Source organism: Vigna unguiculata, chromosome 5, assembly GCF_037176805.1.
Source record: "Vigna unguiculata cultivar grain cowpea cultivar isolate G323 ecotype 2 chromosome 5, ASM3717680v1, whole genome shotgun sequence".
In the NCBI taxonomy this organism is placed as follows: domain Eukaryota; kingdom Viridiplantae; phylum Streptophyta; class Magnoliopsida; order Fabales; family Fabaceae; genus Vigna; species Vigna unguiculata.
Window position 1 is genome coordinate 30,701,187 of NC_140796.1, and position 21,311 is coordinate 30,722,497.

Sequence of the window (21,311 nt, forward strand, 5' to 3'; positions counted from 1 at the left end):
TGAATATATTCATATTTGTTCCTTTCCAGCGGTTGCAATCCGTGGAGAACCTCTCCTGCCAACACTACCCCACCTACCTTGATATGTAACAATAAATAATTCCATATCTTGTGTTTGATGAATTTGCCGCTCATCAGTGGACCAAATGCATAATAAAGTATTGTGAACAAGCTTCCTTTTCAAACATGGAAGCTGGTGTGTTTCATTCACTTTCTTATCCTTTTGTTCCTGTAAAATGACATCACAAACTGTAAAAGAAAAAACATTGACAAATAAAGTTTCCACCATCTTTTTCTCTACTTCCTTTTCTTTTTCTTCATTTTCCCTTCTTTCTGCAGTTTCTATTGCTTCTTTTTCTATTCTTTCTTTTTCTATTTCGTGGTTCATCCAATGTTGATCCTTACTGACTTGTCTTGGTGTCATAAATTTCAACTTCATTTTATGTCCCTCATGCCTCAAATAAGGGGAACGTTCATCAAGATTGAGTGTTTTACAACGAAGTCATGTCCATCCCAAAAGAAGATGGGAACAGTCTATGGGAGCAATATCACATTATACTTCTCTCACACATTGCCCCGTACGGAATTTGATCCATGCTTGATTCGGATGAAAGCTTGTTGGTAACTCGAGTTTTTCGACCAATCTTTGGCTCACAACATTGTTGTCTTCCGTAATCGAATGCAACTAAACATGGGTTGCCTTCGATTAAACACCTTGTATAATAAACATCCATTGCTATTCCAAATCTAGTGAGCTAGGCTCTGAATACCAAATGATGTGAATCCCGAGGGGTAGATTCGTTCTATGGATCTATCTAGGTTGGAATGCTAATATGAAAGAAATTTGAAAAATTATTTAAAACGAGAAAATGGAAATAAATAAGAAGATGTAGTGGAAACTGATAGACGTCACCCTTCCAAGAATGGAAGATAAGCCTAAGAGTTTAAACACACAAAGGGAAGAAAGACCTTCGATAAAACTCATGGAGTCTTGAATCATTCAAGAACTTAGAAGAATCACTCTCACTAAGATAGAAGAGATAAAACTCTAATATTTTATGAATAAAACCCAACCTGTTTCATTGATTAAAATGGTTCAGCTTATATAGATGCTTTAACCAATGGAATTACAAAACACACAAATATTGAAATTACATCTCACTTAAAACTATTAATGGTCCAACAACCTAATGACTGATTGTAACTGAAAGTATGACATCCCAAAAGTCACCAAAAACAATTCAGCCAAGCATCCTCTAGGTCTCCCAAAGGCAATTAAGTCATCATTACAACTTGAAATAAAACTAAACTAGAGTCCATTAATTGATTAAACCAAAACATAATTTGGTGAGCCAATTTTACAATGAATTGGACCATATTTAAAGAAACAAAGAACTTCAAAAACTAAAAATAAACTAACTGCAGCAAAGTGGTGCGTTAGTACTTCTCCATTTGAGTTATGAAGTGATTCATATCACACCCTCCTTCTTTGAGAAGATTCGTCCCGTATCTTAGGGCTTTATTTTTCTGCTATTTCTAATATAAGTTTATTACGATCTTGTGAATGACTTCATTTTTCCACAACTTGAAAGTAATTCTCTTCGTCTAGGATGAAATTCAACTTGAATATATTCATATTTGTTCCTTTCCAGCGGTTGCAATCCGTGGAGAACCTCTCCTGCCAACACTACCCCACCTACCTTGATATGTAACAATAAATAATTCCATATCTTGTGTTTGATGAATTTGCCGCTCATCAGTGGACCAAATGCATAATAAAGTATTGTGAACAAGCTTCCTTTTCAAACATGGAAGCTGGTGTGTTTCATTCACTTTCTTATCCTTTTGTTCCTGTAAAATGACATCACAAACTGTAAAAGAAAAAACATTGACAAATAAAGTTTCCACCATCTTTTTCTCTACTTCCTTTTCTTTTTCTTCATTTTCCCTTCTTTCTGCAGTTTCTATTGCTTCTTTTTCTATTCTTTCTTTTTCTATTTCGTGGTTCATCCAATGTTGATCCTTACTGACTTGTCTTGGTGTCATAAATTTCAACTTCATTTTATGTCCCTCATGCCTCAAATAAGGGGAACGTTCATCAAGATTGAGTGTTTTACAACGAAGTCATGTCCATCCCAAAAGAAGATGGGAACAGTCTATGGGAGCAATATCACATTATACTTCTCTCACACATTGCCCCGTACGGAATTTGATCCATGCTTGATTCGGATGAAAGCTTGTTGGTAACTCGAGTTTTTCGACCAATCTTTGGCTCACAACATTGTTGTCTTCCGTAATCGAATGCAACTAAACATGGGTTGCCTTCGATTAAACACCTTGTATAATAAACATCCATTGCTATTCCAAATCTAGTGAGCTAGGCTCTGAATACCAAATGATGTGAATCCCGAGGGGTAGATTCGTTCTATGGATCTATCTAGGTTGGAATGCTAATATGAAAGAAATTTGAAAAATTATTTAAAACGAGAAAATGGAAATAAATAAGAAGATGTAGTGGAAACTGATAGACGTCACCCTTCCAAGAATGGAAGATAAGCCTAAGAGTTTAAACACACAAAGGGAAGAAAGACCTTCGATAAAACTCATGGAGTCTTGAATCATTCAAGAACTTAGAAGAATCACTCTCACTAAGATAGAAGAGATAAAACTCTAATATTTTATGAATAAAACCCAACCTGTTTCATTGATTAAAATGGTTCAGCTTATATAGATGCTTTAACCAATGGAATTACAAAACACACAAATATTGAAATTACATCTCACTTAAAACTATTAATGGTCCAACAACCTAATGACTGATTGTAACTGAAAGTATGACATCCCAAAAGTAACCAAAAACAATTCAGCCAAGCATCCTCTAGGTCTCCCAAAGGCAATTAAGTCATCATTACAACTTGAAATAAAACTAAACTAGAGTCCATTAATTGATTAAACCAAAACATAATTTGGTGAGCCAATTTTACAATGAATTGGACCATATTTAAAGAAACAAAGAACTTCAAAAACTAAAAATAAACTAACTGCAGCAAAGTGGTGCGTTAGTACTTCTCCATTTGAGTTATGAAGTGATTCATATCACACCCTCCTTCTTTGAGAAGATTCGTCCCGTATCTTAGGGCTTTATTTTTCTGCTATTTCTAATATAAGTTTATTACGATCTTGTGAATGACTTCATTTTTCCACAACTTGAAAGTAATTCTCTTCGTCTAGGATGAAATTCAACTTGAATATATTCATATTTGTTCCTTTCTAGCGGTTGCAATCCGTGGAGAACCTCTCCTGCCAACACTACCCCACCTACCTTGATATGTAACAATAAATAATTCCATATCTTGTGTTTGATGAATTTGCCGCTCATCAGTGGACGAAATGCATAATAAAGTATTGTGAACAAGCTTCCTTTTCAAACATGGAAGCTGGTGTGTTTCATTCACTTTCTTATCCTTTTGTTCCTGTAAAATGACATCACAAACTGTAAAAGAAAAAACATTGACAAATAAAATTTCCACAATGTTTTTCTCTACTTCCTTTTCTTTTTCTTCATTTTCCCTTCTTTCTGCAGTTTCTATTGCTTCTTTTTCTATTCTTTCTTTTTCTATTTCGTGGTTCATCCAATGTTGATCCTTACTGACTTGTCTTGGTGTCATAAATTTCAACTTTATTTTATGTCCCTCATGCCTCAAATAAGGGGAACGTTCATCAAGATTGAGTGTTTTACAACGAAGTCATGTCCATCCCAAAAGAAGATGGGAACAGTCTATGGGAGCAATATCACATTATACTTCTCTCACACATTGCCCCGTACGGAATTTGATCCATGCTTGATTCGGATGAAAGCTTGTTGGTAACTCGAGTTTTTCGACCAATCTTTGGCTCACAACATTGTTGTCTTCCGTAATCGAATGCAACTAAACATGGGTTGCCTTCGATTAAACACCTTGTATAATAAACATCTATTGTTATTCCAAATCTAGTGAGCTAGGCTCTTAATACCAAATGATGTGAATCCAGAGGGGTAGATTCGTTTTATGTATCTATCTAGGTTGGAATGCTAATAGGAAAGAAATTTGAGAAATTATTTCAAACGAGAAAATAGAAATAGATAAGAAGATTTAGTGGAAATTCATAGACGTCACCCTTCTAAGAATGGAAGATAAGCCTAAGAGTTTAAACACACAAAGGGAAGAAAGACCTTCGATAAAACTCATGGAGTCTTGAATCATTCAAGAACTTAGAAGAATCACTCTCACTAAGATAGAAGAGATAAAACTCTAATATTTTCTGAATAAAACCTAACCTGTTTCATTGATTAAAATGGTTCAGCTTATATAGAAGTGCTAACCAATGGAATTACAAAAGACACATATATTGAAATTACATCTCACTTAAAACTATTAATGGTCCAACAACCTAATGACTGATTGTAACTGAAAGTATGACATCCCAAAAGTCACCAAAAACAATTCAGCCAAGCATCCTCTAGGTCTCCCAAAGGCAATTAAGTCATCATTACAACTTGAAATAAAACTAAACTAGAGTCCATTAATTGATTAAACCAAAACATAATTTGGTGAGCCAATTTTACAATGAATTGGACCATATTTAAACAAACTAAGAACTTCAAAAACTAAAAATAAACTAACTGCAGCAAAGTGGTGCGTTAGTACTTCTCCATTTGAGTTATGACGTGATTCATATCACACCCTCCTTCTTCGAGAAGATTCGTCCCGTATCTTAGGGCTTTATTTTTCTGCTATTTCTAATATAAGTTTATTACGATCTTGTGAATGACTTCATTTTTCCACAACTTGAAAGTAATTCTCTTCATCTAGGATGAAATTCAACTTGAATATATTCATATTTGTTCCTTTCCAGCGGTTGCAATCCGTGGAGAACCTCTCCTGCCAACACTACCCCACCTACCTTGATATGTAACAATAAATAATTCCATATCTTGTGTTTGACAAATTTGCCGCTCATCAGTGGACGAAATGCATAATAAAGTATTGTGAACAAGCTTCCTTTTCAAACATGGAAGCTGGTGTGTTTCATTCACTTTCTTATCCTTTTGTTCCTGTAAAATGACATCACAAACTGTAAAAGAAAAAACATTGACAAGTTGGAAGAATTAAATGGACAAACTTAATGGAATATGCAAACAAGACAAGCAAGAAAAAGGCAAAGCAATAAAGGATAGCACACAAAGTAGAACCTAAGGAATGTGTCTAGAACAAGATTAACAAAACTAAAATCAAAAAGACACAAAACTAGTTGAATCAAGAACATAAGCAAATTGTTTTTGAAATGGATATTCAAGACTAAAGTTGTGAACTATTTTGCCTCACTTTCTTTTCACCTAAATAACTCAAACAATATCTTTCTTCTAGATTTTCTCATCAGATTTTCTTTCTTTGTTTTTCTTTACAGATTTTCTTTTCAACTCACATAGATCACATATGCATCTTTTCCTTTAAATCACAATTCACTTCAATTGCAGTTTTCCAAGTCCATTCAAATGGTCAATTGCATATGATAGATTGCAAAATTGATTCAACTAAAAAAATGAAGAAAAGCACACTAAACAGCAAGAAACTCTCAGACAGTGCAATGTAGATGCAAGGAACTAGAAATGGTCCAACAACTAGACTATGCAGCAAAATGCAGCAGAAAAGTGAGTCAAACAAAAGCAATGAACTGCACTAAAACTATGTCATGGCAGCAACTTTCAAGCAAAACAGAATGCACAATTTTATTGCTGCATAATAGCATATAGCTACAAGAACAGGCAAGGCAGAAGACATCATATCAGCACAAGTTTGATCAACTAAATAGTAGCATGAGTTGAAAATACTGAAAAAAAATATAAACCAGCACTGGAAAAGAATGGAACACAAATTGTTGACTCTGGAAAGCAATAGGCACAACCACAGATCAATTAACACAATGTGACTTATCAATAACAGATCGCAGAATAGAAAAAAAAAATGAGTCTGTGACAGTATAACTGAACCAAAACAGCAAGGTGAAGCAAGTGTAAAATCAACAGACCATAGCCCAATCACAGGAACAAAAAAACTATGAGATAGCAGCAAGGAGATACTGTGAAAGGTGAACCAAACTTCAGCAAATTCGATTAACTAGTCAGGCACAAAAAAAAACAACACTGATTCAGCCTATGCTTTCAACTACACCAAAACTGCATGGGAACTCTGAGCACAATCAGATGTCAATATCTCAGATTCGGTTTGGGTAGCAACAATCATTGGCCAACAACTTCAATTTCCAGAGCAGTACCAGAAGCAAACAGATCACGAAATCCAATTGTAACAGGAAAATAAGAAAAACCAGCACGAATGGACAAGAACAGTATCAATATACACTGCAGAACACTTGCTAATGATCTAATAGCAAAGGCAGAACTGAACATACCACAGAAACTAACTATTAAAACAGAACAAATATGGAGCACATACAAAACAGTCAACAAGACCACGTTTTAGGCACAATTGCTATGGAATCAATGACATATAAAGGAACTAAACAATTCTTAAGACAAAACACAGATTATAAAATTGTAAGCTAGGTAAGAAAACAAAATTGAACCTAATTGACATGCATTGGAATGGCAGAATCAGAGAGCTAGACATAAAATCATCAGTATTGATTCAAGACTATTTGGAACAACAAATTTGAATCAATTTCAGTGAAAACAACCAACAACACACAGATTCTCGAAGAGCAGCAAAAATGAACTCAAACAAATTCGTACAAGACAAAAATCAAACAGATTTAAAAAGAAGAATCAGAGACAAGTGAAGAAACTTATCTTTGAAGACCTCCTCGCTCCAAGCTCGAAACCGGAGCTCTGATTACCACATGATGACAAATGGTTCGGTAGAACATTCTCGAACCCTCGTTCTTGCAGCGGAACTGGTGAATGATCGGTGAAAGTTGCAGCGGAAGTGAAGAAACGATGGAAACAAATGACGCTACCGATCATGGAGCTCGGTGCTTACGGTGAAGCAAAGTTAGGAGGAGAACCCTAACTCTGGTTCGAGTTGAACTCTGAAGGAGAAAGGAGAAAAGCTAAAAGGCTAATCACTCTCATATATATTCAAAGTTAACCATTACAAACAAAAGAGCCTGCCTTTTATAGAGAAGAAAGGCAGCTCGAAAACCCTAATGAAACAGAAATAACCAAACGGCAAAAAAAACTAAAAGAAGGAAAGCGTGAACAAAGTCCCTAGCTAAGGGTGGCACGCGTGAAGAGAGAAAACAAAAACCCTAGCAGCTAAGGGTTGTAATGTCGAAGGCTCTGTGTGGGAGAAAAAGAACCCTTTCGAAGGTGTGTCTTGTGGAAGCAAGGGTCTTTTGTGCATCTATTAGCTAGAACGCGTTGGAGAATCATAAAAGTGAAGGTGGGTTGCTCGTTGCAGGCCCAAGCTGGTGAAGCGTCCCTGATATACTTCAGTCCCAACATTGCACGCTGATGTATTTCACGTGTTGGTGGAGCAGACCCACGGTACGCAAACCAAATACAAGGAAAATAATCAAACAGTATTTTTAAAGATTGGGCCTAGAATACAAACCCATGAAAATTACTAACTACACCACAGAAATAGTAATCCTATACATTTATTAATCTATTTTAAAAAAAAACAAATAAAAGGAATGGCCTAGTCAATGGCCCAAACTATGAGTCCTTAGGATGATATTCATCAAGTCATGTCCATCCCAAAAGAAGATGGGAAGAGTCCATGGGAGCAATATCAAATTATACTTCCCTCACACATTGCACCGTACTGAATTTGATCCATGCTTGATTCGGATTAAAGCTTGTTGGTAACTCGAGTGTCTCCACCAATCTTTGGCTCAAAACATTGTTGTCTTCCATAATCGAATGCAACTAAACGTGGGTTTCCTTCGATTAAACACCTTGTATAATAAAATTCCATTGCTATTCAAAATCTAGTGAGCTAGGCTCTGAATACCAAATGATGTGAATCCAGAGGGGTGGATTCGTTTTATGGATCTATCTAGGTTGGAATGCTAATAAGCAAAAAACTTGAGTATTTATTTAAAACGAGAAAATGGAAATAGATAAGAAGATGTAGTGGAAACCGATAGACGTCACACTTTAAAGAATGGAAGATAAGCCTAAGAGTTTAAACACACAAAGGGAAGAAAGACCTTCGATAAAACTCATGGAGTCTTGAATCACTCAAGAACTTAGGAGAATCACTCTCACTAAGATAGAAGAGATAAAACTCTAATATTTTCTAAATAAAACCCAGCCTGTTTCATTGATTAAAATGGTTCAGCTTATATAGAAGATTTAACCAATGGAATTACAAAAGACACATATATTGAAATTACATCCCACTAAAAACTATCACTAGTGCAGAATTCCCATTTTACCTCGCCTTATATGCCTCGGTTGGCCAGGAACCAAAGCATATAATGGCGCGGTGGCATTTTTGCAATTACAGCCAAGTTTTAGGCCTCGGTTCTCCAAATACCCGAAGCCAAAGAGGGGTATAGGCCGCGGTTCGCTCAAAACCGGTGCCAAAGAGGTGTTTAGGCCTCGGTCCATCAGGACGCGAAGCCAAAAAGTGGCTGGAATAGGCCTCGGTCCAAGGAGAACTGGTGCCAAAAGGGGTCAATGGCTTCGGTTCTTCTAACAACCGAAGCCATAGGGTTTATTTAGGGTTCAAAAATTGCGAACCCTCTTCTTCCTCCCCGCGCCAGCCTCTACAACTCTCTCTCTCTTTCTCCTCCCCAACTCCCCGGAGTTCGTCTTCACCTTCATGGCAGTCTCCATGCTCGGCGCCGTCGCCACCACCGCCAACCCCTCCTACACCGCCGCCGAACTCGCCAAGCAACTGGACGTCTCCAACGCCAAGCTCGTCGTCACGCGATTTTCGAACAGTGGAGGCCAAGAGAACGCGATTTTTCTGCAGTACCGCTTGCAGCACAGCTGCTGCTCTTTCTTTTTTTCTGGTTTTCATTGCTAAGTCTTAGTTTTCACCGCTTAAGGATGGTTCTGTTTGCATTTTTAGTTTTTTTCTGGTAGATATTAGTTTCTGCTTTACCTTGTATAAATCCCTTCTCTGTAATGGAATGAAATGAGCCCTTCAGTTCTTTTCACCGTTTTTTCTCTGCTTTATCTTTTTTTCTCTTTCTCTTGTTATGGAGAAAAACTTTACAAAGGTAGGTGGAAAAGTACGATTTGAGTTCGATACGGTTGGTTATGTCCGGGGCTGCGCCGCTGGGGTTACAGGCGAAAGAGGCTCTGAGTTTTTTTTTTTTTTTAAAAAAAAAGAAACCCATATGGCCTCGGGTGCATACAAAACCGAGGCCAAAAGGGTATCGAAAAAAGCCCATATGGCCTCGGGTGGAACGTAAAACCGAGGCAGAAGGGGACTCTATGGCTTCGGTTTTTAACCGAGGCAAAAAGCTATGACCTTTTGGCCTCGCCCCAATATGCTTCGGTTCCTGAACCGGTGCAGAATATTGAAAACAACCGCTGCCAAAGGCCCTTTCTGCACTGGTGTATTGATGATCCAACCACTTAGTGACTGATTCTAACTGAAATTATAGCAACCCAAAAGTCACCAAAAACAATTCAGCCAAGCATCCTCTGGGTTTCCCAAAGGCTGATGACTAAGTTGCATTTGGGTCATCATTACAACTTGAAATAAAACTAAACCAGAGCCCATTAATTGATTAAACCAAAACATAATTTGGTAAGCCAATTTTACAATGAATTGGACCATATTGAAACAAAGTAATAACTTTAAAAACTAAAAGTAAACTAACTGCAGCAAAGTGGTGCGTTAGTACTTCTCCATTTGAGTTATGACGTGATTCATATCACACCCCTCTTCTTCGAGAATATTCGTCCCGAATCTTAAGGCTTTATTTTTCTACTAGTTTTAATATAAGTTTATTATGATCTTGTGAATGACTTCATTTTTCCACAACTTGAAAATAATTCTCTTCCTCTAGGATCAAATTCAACTTGAATACATTCATATTTGTTCCTTTCCAGTGGTTGCAATCTGTGGAGCACCTCTCTTGCAACACTACTCCACCTACCTTGGTATGTAATAATAAATAATTCCATGCGTTGTATTTGACGAATTTGCTGTTCATCAGCGGACCAAATGCATAATAAAGCATTGCGAACAAGCTTCCTTTTCAAACATGGAAGCTGGTGTGTTTCATTCACTTGCTTATCCTTTTGTTCCTGTAAAATGACATCATAAACTGTAGAAGAAAAAACATTGACAAATAAAATTTCCACCATCTTTTTCTCTACTTCCTTTTCTTTTTCATCATTTTCCCTTCCTTCTGCAGTTTCGATTGCTTTTTTTTCTATTCTTTCTTTTTCTATTTCGTCCTTAACCCAATGTTGATCCTTATTGACTTGTCTTGGTGTCATAAATTTAAACTTCATTTTACGTCCCTCATGCCTCGAATAAGGGGAACGTTCATCAAGATTGAGTGTTTTAAAACGAAGTCATGTCCATCCCAAAAGAAGATGGGATAAGAAGAATCTATGGGAGCAATATCACATTACACTTCTTTCACACATTGCCCCGTACTGAATTTGATCCATGCTTGATTCAGATGAAAGCTTGTTGGTAACTCGAGTTTCTCCACCCATCTTTGGCTCACAACATTGTTGTCTTCTGTAATCGAATCACTACGCCAAATTTGGCAATAGACAGCGTTTTTTTTCTTAATAGATAGCGCTATCTATTGGAGCGGTATCTATTAATAGACAGCGCTTGTAAAAAAGCGCTGTCTAATGACACTTGATAGATAGTGCTTATCTAAACAAGCGGTATCTATATATTTTTTAATAGATAGCACTTTCTTTAGAAAATGTTGTCTATCAAAGATCTCGTAGACAACACTTGACTGAATAAGCGCTGTCTATCAAAGCTCTCATACACAACACTTCACTGAATAAGCGCTGTCTATCAAAGCTCTCATAGACAACACTTGACTGAATAAGCGTTGTCTATGAGAGTAGTTTTTCATCAATAGGTAGCGCTTTTTCAATTCATTAGTAGATAGCGCTTGTTCAAATAAACATTGTCTATTTTTCATTAATGGATAACACTTTTTCAATTCATCAATAGATAACATTTTTTAAAACAAGCGATGTGTATTGGTTTGATTATTGTTTATTATAATTTATTTAATTTTTTATTCATTCTATTCTTTGACTCACATGCATGTATAAAGACTTCGAATGAAATCAAGCAAAACTGAAATGAAAGGGCATTGAAATTCTTACATAGTTACACAAAAAAACTTAATGATGTTTATATATTTTTAAAAAAGTATAATATTACATGAAAGAAATTAGCAAAAAAAACTAATATTTGTAGTACTCATCCATCATGTTCCATTTTTGCTAGACTGTGGGGCCAAAACACTTTAGACAAAACATTATTCCTAACCTTCCCTATTTTGTTATATAAGGAATTATACAACTAACCTATAAACATTTACTAATGAGATAAAAACACCAATCTTCCCTGACTTCAATGATTTGATTGTCAGAATATTGTTGACATCTGCAACTAGGAAAATACTACAACAAAGAAAAATAAAACAAAATTAGTCAATCAAAATCCTATTACAAATGAATAATACATATAATTAAGATAACTTACATCTATTGGAATTGTCCCTCCTTCACAATATGTGACAATTTCCTTCATATATCGACAAATGTAATACCCACAATCATGGCCGTTGGATTGTTTTGGACACTAGAAAACATCAATACAATTGGTATTAACCTTCAAATAAAACAACATCATTTGATCTTCAAATACACAATTGTAATCTACCTTAATTGGTGTCCATTTGATATTGCTTAACTTAGACTTTGAAACCATAGACCCTCTTTGAGCTCGGTAGGTTTGTATAACCCTTGTTAATAATAAAAATGAAGCATACATAAGTAAAAAAATATATATACAAAAAGTATACATATATATATATATATATATATATATATATATATGTGAATCACATTAAGAAGATTCTTACATGTCAAACAACTTCTTCAAATCTTGCCTCATATTAATGTCTTTCGCCAATGGGTCAAGATAATAAATTATCTCCATTTTAAGATTGATTCCGAGCAAGACCCAATGTTGGCTAAAATTGAAAATGCATCAACAAAATTAGATTTTGTGCATCTAACTTTGAAAATAATACATTATTGATAAAGTTAGGAAAAAAAGTATTACCCTGTATTGATAGGAGCAAGAACAAACTTATTAATCACCCCATTGTCAAGAAATATACTCACTATTTTTTGCATTCTCTCTTTCATTGGTAGTTCATGTGTTGTTATTTGGGGTGATAAAAAGAAGAACCCCTTATGATTTGGCTTAATGAAATTTTGATATAGGTACCTTACAAAAGAAAGATATAAGAATTAAAAGTTAGTAAAATCATAAAAGCTACTCACCAAAGATTAAAGTCAATTATAAAAAAGTAGTATATTGTACCCGATATATATAGAAATTGTAGTTGCACCAAGCCATGCATAGTCAATAATTTCTCCAATAATTTATGCATTAATGATTTCTTTATGTTCATCAAAACCAAATATGTCTTTCTCTATTTCTATTGGGGAAAGTGACTCTGTAGGCTTTAATTTCATATATGAAGAGAGGTAGTTGCACCATTGAGGAAGATTGGGATGAATCACTTTACGAGGAATATGTTGAACAGTCATTTTTCCTTGACATTTTCTTTTAGGTGAGACAAATTCATTCGTATTATTAATCCTTTTCTTTTTAGATAGAGTGGAATCCTAAAACATCATCAATTAAACAAAATTAGGTGATAGATAAATATTTTCATAAATAATTATGAATTAATAAGGTTTGACAAGCATACCGCATCAACAACCTGTAAAAGATTGATTGGCCATGCCACAAATGTACCTATTGCTTGTCCTATTGTCATTATCTCGTCATCAGCATTAGGTATAGGCAAGGATACATTTGGCTCCACAGCAATATCTACACTAACTTTAACATGACCATTAGGTAGAGATCTACCATGTAGTGTATCACCTTTAACATTATGCAATTTCCCATGGGCAACCAAGCAAAGTAATGGTGATGATACAAACAATTTACAACTTGAGACCCCCTACATTATAAAATATAACTATAAGATATAATGTTTAAAGTGACCAAATGTAGAGAGCTATTACAAATTTAACGTAAGCAAGTTACGCTAATGTAGAAAAGTTAGTTACCTCGGGAAAACTATTTGATGAAATTGTGCAACTCCCTTGGCCACTATTGACACCAATATCAGGTTCTTCTATGTTATTAGATGTGTCCTTCTTTCGAAGTGAATTAATCTCATTCTCCATCCGTGCCATTCTTTCAGCCATGTCTTTCATTTGAGTAGTCAATGCATCATGGTCTTGTTGTGTATAACGCTTTTTGGGCGGAAAATAATCTTTGTGACTGACTCCAAATCCTGTTGCTCTAACACGACCTAGATACTCTGGGACACATAATGCTTGAGCAAGAATGTCTGAGCGAGCATTACTCATCTCTTCTGACTGTATAGTTTGTGACAATATTACCTACAATAAACAATAATCAAACATATCACACTTATTCTCATATCAAACACAGACAAATATTATATGAAAAGATATTACTTACACATTTGTTCCAAACTTGCTGAACATCTTCATTTTCAATTTCCCCAGCCTTATTCACACGAGCATGCTTCCATAATTCTTGACGGGGAATATTACTAACATTTGATCCCAATTCCTTTATCTAAGTTTTGGGAAATATAATCAACCTAGTTACAAATCATATAAGCAAGTTGTGTATTGTTTATTTGTTGATATATTGACTTACCATTTCTTGTTCTATGCGTGCATACCCCTTACGTGAACCTCTATAAGGGTACTTAGAGTGTGATGCTCTTTCCTTATTTTTTAAGCTCTTTTCCTATATAGAAAGATTGTAAATGTAATCTTATCTACATGAATCAAAGGATAAATACATTGCATTTGGATATTATAGATTACCTGGAAACTTGTATCCATACGTTTTGCAACAAAGTATTTCCAAACATCCTCACTAATCATTGATGCATACTTCTCAGGAGGCTCAGTAGGAGGATTCTCTATGTAATTTCCATTCTCATCCTTTAGATAAGTGTTGGCCAAGTTAGTTCTAAAAGTCCTAAGCAACTTACCTGCCTCCTTTAATACATAATTCTTACGACATGTATCAACATTAAAAGTTAACTGTAAAAGAAAAAAAATTAGCATAAAGAAGTTTGGGCAACCATAACACATACTTTAAAATAAGTAAGGATAATATATTTTACTTGTATATCATTCCAAATAATGTCCTTATAGGAACTCAAAGCCAAGTCTTTCCAATTATCACATGTTATAGGAACATTAGAACGGACAATGGATCCAAGATAACTAATGAAGTTTGTGCCACCAGGTTCAATTGGTTGACCTCTTGCATTCCATGAAACCTAATATCATGAATAAGCACATATTATTTTTCTGGAAAGTAAAAGATATTAAAGGATCAAATAGATACATTACATCTAATTTTCTTCCTTCACTTCTAGCTCGAATAATTTTCTTCATAATCACAACACCTTTCTTCCATTTTGCTTCCTCATGAGGAAGATTATTATCTTCACTATGAGATGTCATTTACCTATAACAAAAGAGATTAAAAAAAAGGTTAGCATCGGTAAAAAGGGAAAGACATAAAAATATAAAGTTATAAATGTAACATACGAAAGAAAAAAACACGTGTAAACCAACCTTTTCTTTTTTGTAGTCAACTTTAAATGATTAGGTTTCTTATTGATACAAAATGATGGATTTATCCAAATCCCTTCCTCATGGTCATCTCTCCTATACAAGATATCATCTGTTATTGGATCATCATCATATGATATGTCATATAAAGGATCATCCTCAATATTTGTATTTTCGTCCTCTATATCTTCATTGTGATGCTCATTTATTTTATTGGATAATAAAACAATTGACCAATTGACATCAACAGGATCAGTGACATAAAATATTTGTTGCGCTTGTGATGCTAAAATAAATGGCTCATCCTTGTACCCCACTTTATTAAAATTCACAAGCATAAACCCTGCCTCATCTTGTCGAACTCCGTTATTGTTATCAACCCACTTGCAACCAAATATGGGAATTTGAAATGTTTTGTAATCCAACTCCCATATGTGTTCAATTACCCCAAAATACGACATATTTGCATATATAGGACTTCTATCCTTAGCACTTGAGATATGCATAGATTCAGCCACCAAAGTGACACCACTATTTTGCATAGTGCTTTGATTATCTCGTTCTTTAGTACAAAATGTGTACCCATTAATCATATAAGCACTGTAAGAGAAGACTTGAAAAGTTGGACCAGTTGCTAACCATCTCAATCTGTCAGAAATATTAGAGGAGTTCACATTTAACTCTACATAAATGTGGCTTTTTAGCCATTGTATAAAAGTTGCATTGTGTTCTCTACTTATCCAACTGTCAGTCCTAGTTGGATTTAATCTTTTTAGCATGGCTTTGTGTCTCTCAATATATGGTTCAACTTCTTCGTCATTGTGTAGAATATACAGTTGAGCTTGTTCCCAATCTTTCCTCGATATGGTCATTATAGTCTTTCCAGTAATCCCCTCTCCTGAGGTTCTTGCTAAGTGTCGAGACTTTGGAAGTCCTATTGAGTCAACATTAGAAAGGTAATCAGTACAGAACTCAATAGCTTCTTCAAGTATATATCGTTCCACTATACATCCTTCTGGTCGACTTCGATTTTTCACATAACCCTTCAATATCTTCATATAACGCTCCATTGGGTACATCCATCTCATATATGCTGGCCCACAATATTTTGTCTCTTTAACTAAATGAATGGTAAGATGAACCATTATGTCAAAGAAAGAAGGTGGGAAAAACATTTCAAGCTCACACAAAGTTACAATAATTTCTCTTTCTAGTGGTTGCAATTTTCCAGTGTCAATCACTTTGCTACAAATGGCTCTAAAGAAATAACATAGTTTAGTTATGGTCCATCTTACCTTTTTAGGTAAAATGGAACGTATGCCTATCGGTAGCAAATGCTCCATGAGAATATGACAGTCATGAGACTTCAACCCTTTTAGTTTTAGATCTTTCATAGATACTAGGTTTCTGATGTTTGATGAGTAACCCTCTGGAACTTTAACTCCTTGCAAAAACTTACGAAACACAAATTTCTCCTTTCTAGATAGAGTATAAGCTGCTGGTGGTAGATATTGACGTTTACCTTTCTTTATTGGTGCTAATTCTGTTCTAATTCTCATATCAAGTAGGTCCAACCTTGCATTGATGCCATCCTTAGACTTTCCAGGAACATTCAACAATGTACCTATCACACTATCAAATACATTTTTCTCAATATGCATAACATCAAGGAAATGTCTAACATACAAGGATTTCCAATATGGCAACTCAAAAAAGATTGACTTTTTCTTCCACCCAGATGTGACTAGATCTGCTGCAAAAGTTTTATCAAATTTGTTGTTTATATTCTTTACTTTATGAAAAACTTTATCACCAAACAACAATTCTGGAGGTCTACGTTCTTCTATTCTTCCATTAAACGCTTTTCTCCACCCTCGATAACGATGTTTTGAAGGTAAGAATCTGCGATGACCAAGAAAAACATTTTTCTTACCATGTTCCAATCGCACCCAATCTGTATTATCTTCACATATAGGGCATGCACACTTCCCTTTGATACTATATCCAGATAGATTACCGTATGCTGGAAAATCATTAATTGTGCCAAACAACATTGCTCTTAGCTGGAAACTTTCTTCCATATAGCCATCATACACCACTACACCTTCGTTCCACATATCCTTCAAGTCTTCAATCAAAGGTGCCAAGTATATGTCTATGTCATTCCCGGGTTGTTTTGGACCTGGAATTAACATGGACAACATCATGAACTTCCTTTTCATGCATAGCCATGGAGGTAGGTTATATATAATCATAACCACAGGCCACGTGCTGTGCGAGTGGCTTTGCATACCATGCGGATTTATTCCATCAGTAGACAAAGCAAGACGTAGGTTTCTTGGTTCTTTTCCAAAATTGGGATAATCATGGTCAACTTTTGCCCATTGAGGAGAATCAGCAGGGTGTCGAAGCTTTCCATCACATATCCTTTCATCTGCATGCCATCTTAAGCTCTTTGCATCTTGTGCATTATGATACATGCGCCTAAATCTTGGTATTATAGGAAAATACCATACCACTTTCATCGGTGCTGAATTTTTCTTGTAACGTAATGCTCTACATTTAGGACATTTATCCAATGGTGCATATTCATTTTGAAAAAGAATGCAATCATTTGGACAAGCATGAATCTTCTCGTAGCTCATACCAATAGAGCTTAACATTTTTTTAGCCTCATACATTCGACAAGGAAGTACATTATCTTGTGGTAGCATATCTTTCAAAAGTGATAGTAATTCAGTAAAGCTCTTATCAGACCATCCATTTCCTGCTTTCAAATTGAATAATTTTAACACCGCTGATAGTCTTGTGAAACTAGTACAACCATTATACAATGGTGTTTTTGCATCCATTGTCAACCTGTCAAACATTTGAGGACAATTTCGCATATCCTCTTCAATAATGTTTGCAATCTCCTCAACTTGGTCAAAGTCATATGTTGTGTCAGTCTCTTGTGGTGCATAACTTGTGCTATCATGCCCATTATGTGCTATATCATTTTTTTTATTTTCACCATGTTTGGTCCAACATGAATAACTTTTATCACTTCCGTTGCATACTAAATGTGCTTCTAACTCATCTGCATTCACTACCCTTGAATGACATCAGTTCAAGCAAGGACAAATAATTCTACTAGGGTTTTTTGCATGCTCAACTACAAATCTACGAAACTCTTTCACCCCATATTCATATTCTTTTGATAATCGACTAGCAAACATCCATTTCCGATCCATATTTTCTTTGAGCTATCATGTTAGTTACTATAATATTAGCTATATAGAAGTCAAGATACAATATAATAATAATAAGATTCTTATTCCTAATCTAATAATTTTAATTTCTAAAACATAAAGCTAAGGAAAATTCACATGCATACATATATTCTTCAAACTAACACCATTTCCAATAAGAAACTATAAAATAATATTCATGTTACCTCAACCAATTACATGGGCTTATTAATGATAATCCACCATCCAATTTTAGCATGCCAGAAGTTCTAGATAAGCCATTTGAGGTGCTTGTTTCTGTACCCAGTTAGTTAGTTGATCTTATGATTCCCAGATAGCAACTCCACGTCATTCATTAAGAATAACCTAACTCTGTTGTGTTTCATTCAGAGAAAAAAAAAGAAACAATAGAAATAAGTTGATTGAAGTCAAATAGACAAGAAATAAACAATAACAGTATTTGTTTGTGTACACACAAACAAGTCCATCATTTGTATTTGTATCCCCATATTTTAAATGCTTTTTTTATATATATTTCATGCACATTGTTGTGACTGTGAGAATTAAGGAAAATAGAAAGAGGTAAATTAATGTTAAGGAAATTGGGTAGGACTAATACTAAATTTTGAAGTAGTAGACTTAAACAAGGATAGATATATATATGTATATGCAACAAAGTTTTTTCTGCATAAGTACATCTAGTGCTACAATGCGAAGAAATGACAATAAAGAGTTCTACTTTCTAAGATCCTGTTAATGAGAATGAAAATACAATTTAGATGGGAAGATTTATTTCATTGACTGGTTTCTACCTATATCCGAAGGCAAGGTGATGCAGGTCCAATAATTATAAATAAGGAAGGGGATGGTCATATGTGAAGCCATATTGTTTGATACAGAGCTTAACAAGGTAAGTTATGGGTCAACGGGGGAGAAATTCTATATATTTTCACTCTCTTATTTTTCAATTCATTTTATATATTTTTACTCTCTTATTTTTCAATTCATTTTATATATTTTCACTCTCTTATTTTTCAATTCATTTTATATTTCTCTGCCCCCGGATTGTGGTGAGTTATGGGTCAACGGGGGAGAAGATATGAAAGATAATTTGTCTATATAATACAAAAAAAAAACATTTATTTATTATTACAAGAAAGTTCTGGCAAGTGGCCCATCCAAACTTGGCGTATAGTGTTATTTCTACAAAACCAAACTTTTTTATGTAAATAAACAATGTTGGAAAGTGAGATTGGAGGTTCAATAATTGGCTCACAATTTTTTTATTCAGAAACTTATTGAACTTTGAATTTAACGTAAACTTTTAAATATATGAGATAAGGTTATATCAACTTCAATAATCAATATAATATATCAATCATAATGTACATTAAAGTGATGAAAAAACTCGTATTTATCTAATATAAAAATAAAAAAATAGATATGATATATTATACTCACATTATTTATGAAAAAATATATATCATCAACGCATACAATGATCAATATAATATGTCAATCATAATGTACATTAAAGTGATGAAAAAACTCGTATTTATCTAATACAAAAATAAAAAAATAGATATGATATATTATACTCACATTATTTATGAAAAAATATATATCATCAACGCATATTATATAATTATTTGTTTAAAAAGCATACTTCATAAATAGCATAGAATCCACTATTTCTAAATATCATCAACGCATATTATATAATTACTTGTTTAAAAAGCATACTTCATAAATAGCATAGAATCCACTATTTCTAAATATCATCAACACATATTATATAATTACTTGTTTAAAAAGCATTCTGGCTGGATCCAATATTGGTACTCTTTAGTAAGGTAATGTTTCACCTACTTTGGTACTTTTACTGAGCTTGGTTAATTCCCAACCACGAGGGAGTAAAGATGAATGCTCTTCCTGCAACAATTGCATAAGGGCATCAGTACCATTCCACCAATCTTTGTTATCACTACAGAGAAAACTAGTCAATACTTTCAAAGGACAACATTAATGCATGAAGGAACATTTCCTACATGTTTATATTTAATGGATTCTAAACAGAAGTATTCACATCAAGAATCAAATGGTGCATCTATTGAATTATTTATATCATTGCGTGAAGAGAAAAGTGGATTAGAGAGACAAAGAAGATGAACTTGACGACAAGCAAATGTATTAAGATAATTATGGCCTAATTCAATGTTCTGGTTGAAATACTTACCCACTCACCTGAATAACATAAACATACTGAAGAAATGGAGAAGTATAAAAGCGGAAAGGCACATTGAGTGTGGCATTAAGCTAACAACACAAGTTATAATCTCTTCCCCGCAACTGTAACCTTATTATTCAAGCACACTGCACCATTCCCTTAGGTTCAAGTTTCCTCATCATCAACATTATCCGAAGACACACTTTTGCATCTCCCTACACACACAAAACATAATTTTCAGATAAGAAGAACATAGAAAGATCTCTTGCTAATAAAATATTACATGCCAATGATGCCATCAAAATTCATCTGTGTTTGATTCATGAGCATGGTCCCTCAGAGAAGTTGAATACCAAGAACAAAATATTTCTCAAGAAACCCACTCTATTTAATTAGTCTATTTCTTCTTCTGCCACAACCTTCACCTTTACAATAAAGATAGCTACATTTTTTATGTATATAAATATAACCAACGCATTTTAGACTCTAACCACCAAAGATTCATTTTACATCAACAACCATCATGAGGCTTATTGTTTTCTCTCTAACTCTTGTCCTCATAACAATTGAGAAAGCAGAATCAATAAGCAAAGCAGATTTCCCAAAAGGGTTTATATTTGGAATTGCTTCTTCAGCTCACCAGGTATGCATTTCAGGTTTCCTTCTATTATTCAGCTCACAAAACTTAGACCAAGTTATACAAACCTTTTTCATTTTAACTTTCATTCATCTGCATAATTCATGTTAAACCTTAATACAAACTTTTACTTCAAATTCTAATTGAAATGACAGTTTAAGAAAGAAGGTAAACGTTTTCTGTCACAGTTTGAGGGAGCTACAGATGAAGGAAACAAAGGAGATAGCATATGGGATACTTTCTCAAGGATACCAGGTAGTGATGAAATTTCAAACTGCAGAAAATAAGAACACACCAAAATCAAAATCAGTAAAAGGGAAGTTTCTGATTTCTCTTG

The 21,311-nt window shown here is 34.5% G+C and overlaps 1 long non-coding RNA gene and 1 pseudogene across 1 annotated transcript; both read right to left on the minus strand.

The window, feature by feature from the left end:
* Window positions 1-11,487: 11,487 nt before the first annotated feature.
* On the minus strand, window positions 11,488-12,204 carry LOC146886363 (uncharacterized). Its single transcript, XR_014995049.1, has 4 exons — window positions 12,093-12,204; window positions 11,891-11,972; window positions 11,711-11,809; window positions 11,488-11,628 (listed from the first exon to the last, which is right to left on the minus strand). It is a non-coding gene; the product is annotated as an uncharacterized LOC146886363 (long non-coding RNA).
* Window positions 12,205-12,621: 417 nt separating this feature from the next.
* On the minus strand, window positions 12,622-18,102 carry LOC146886364 (uncharacterized; annotated as a pseudogene).
* Between the last annotated feature and the right edge of the window lie 3,209 nt (window positions 18,103-21,311).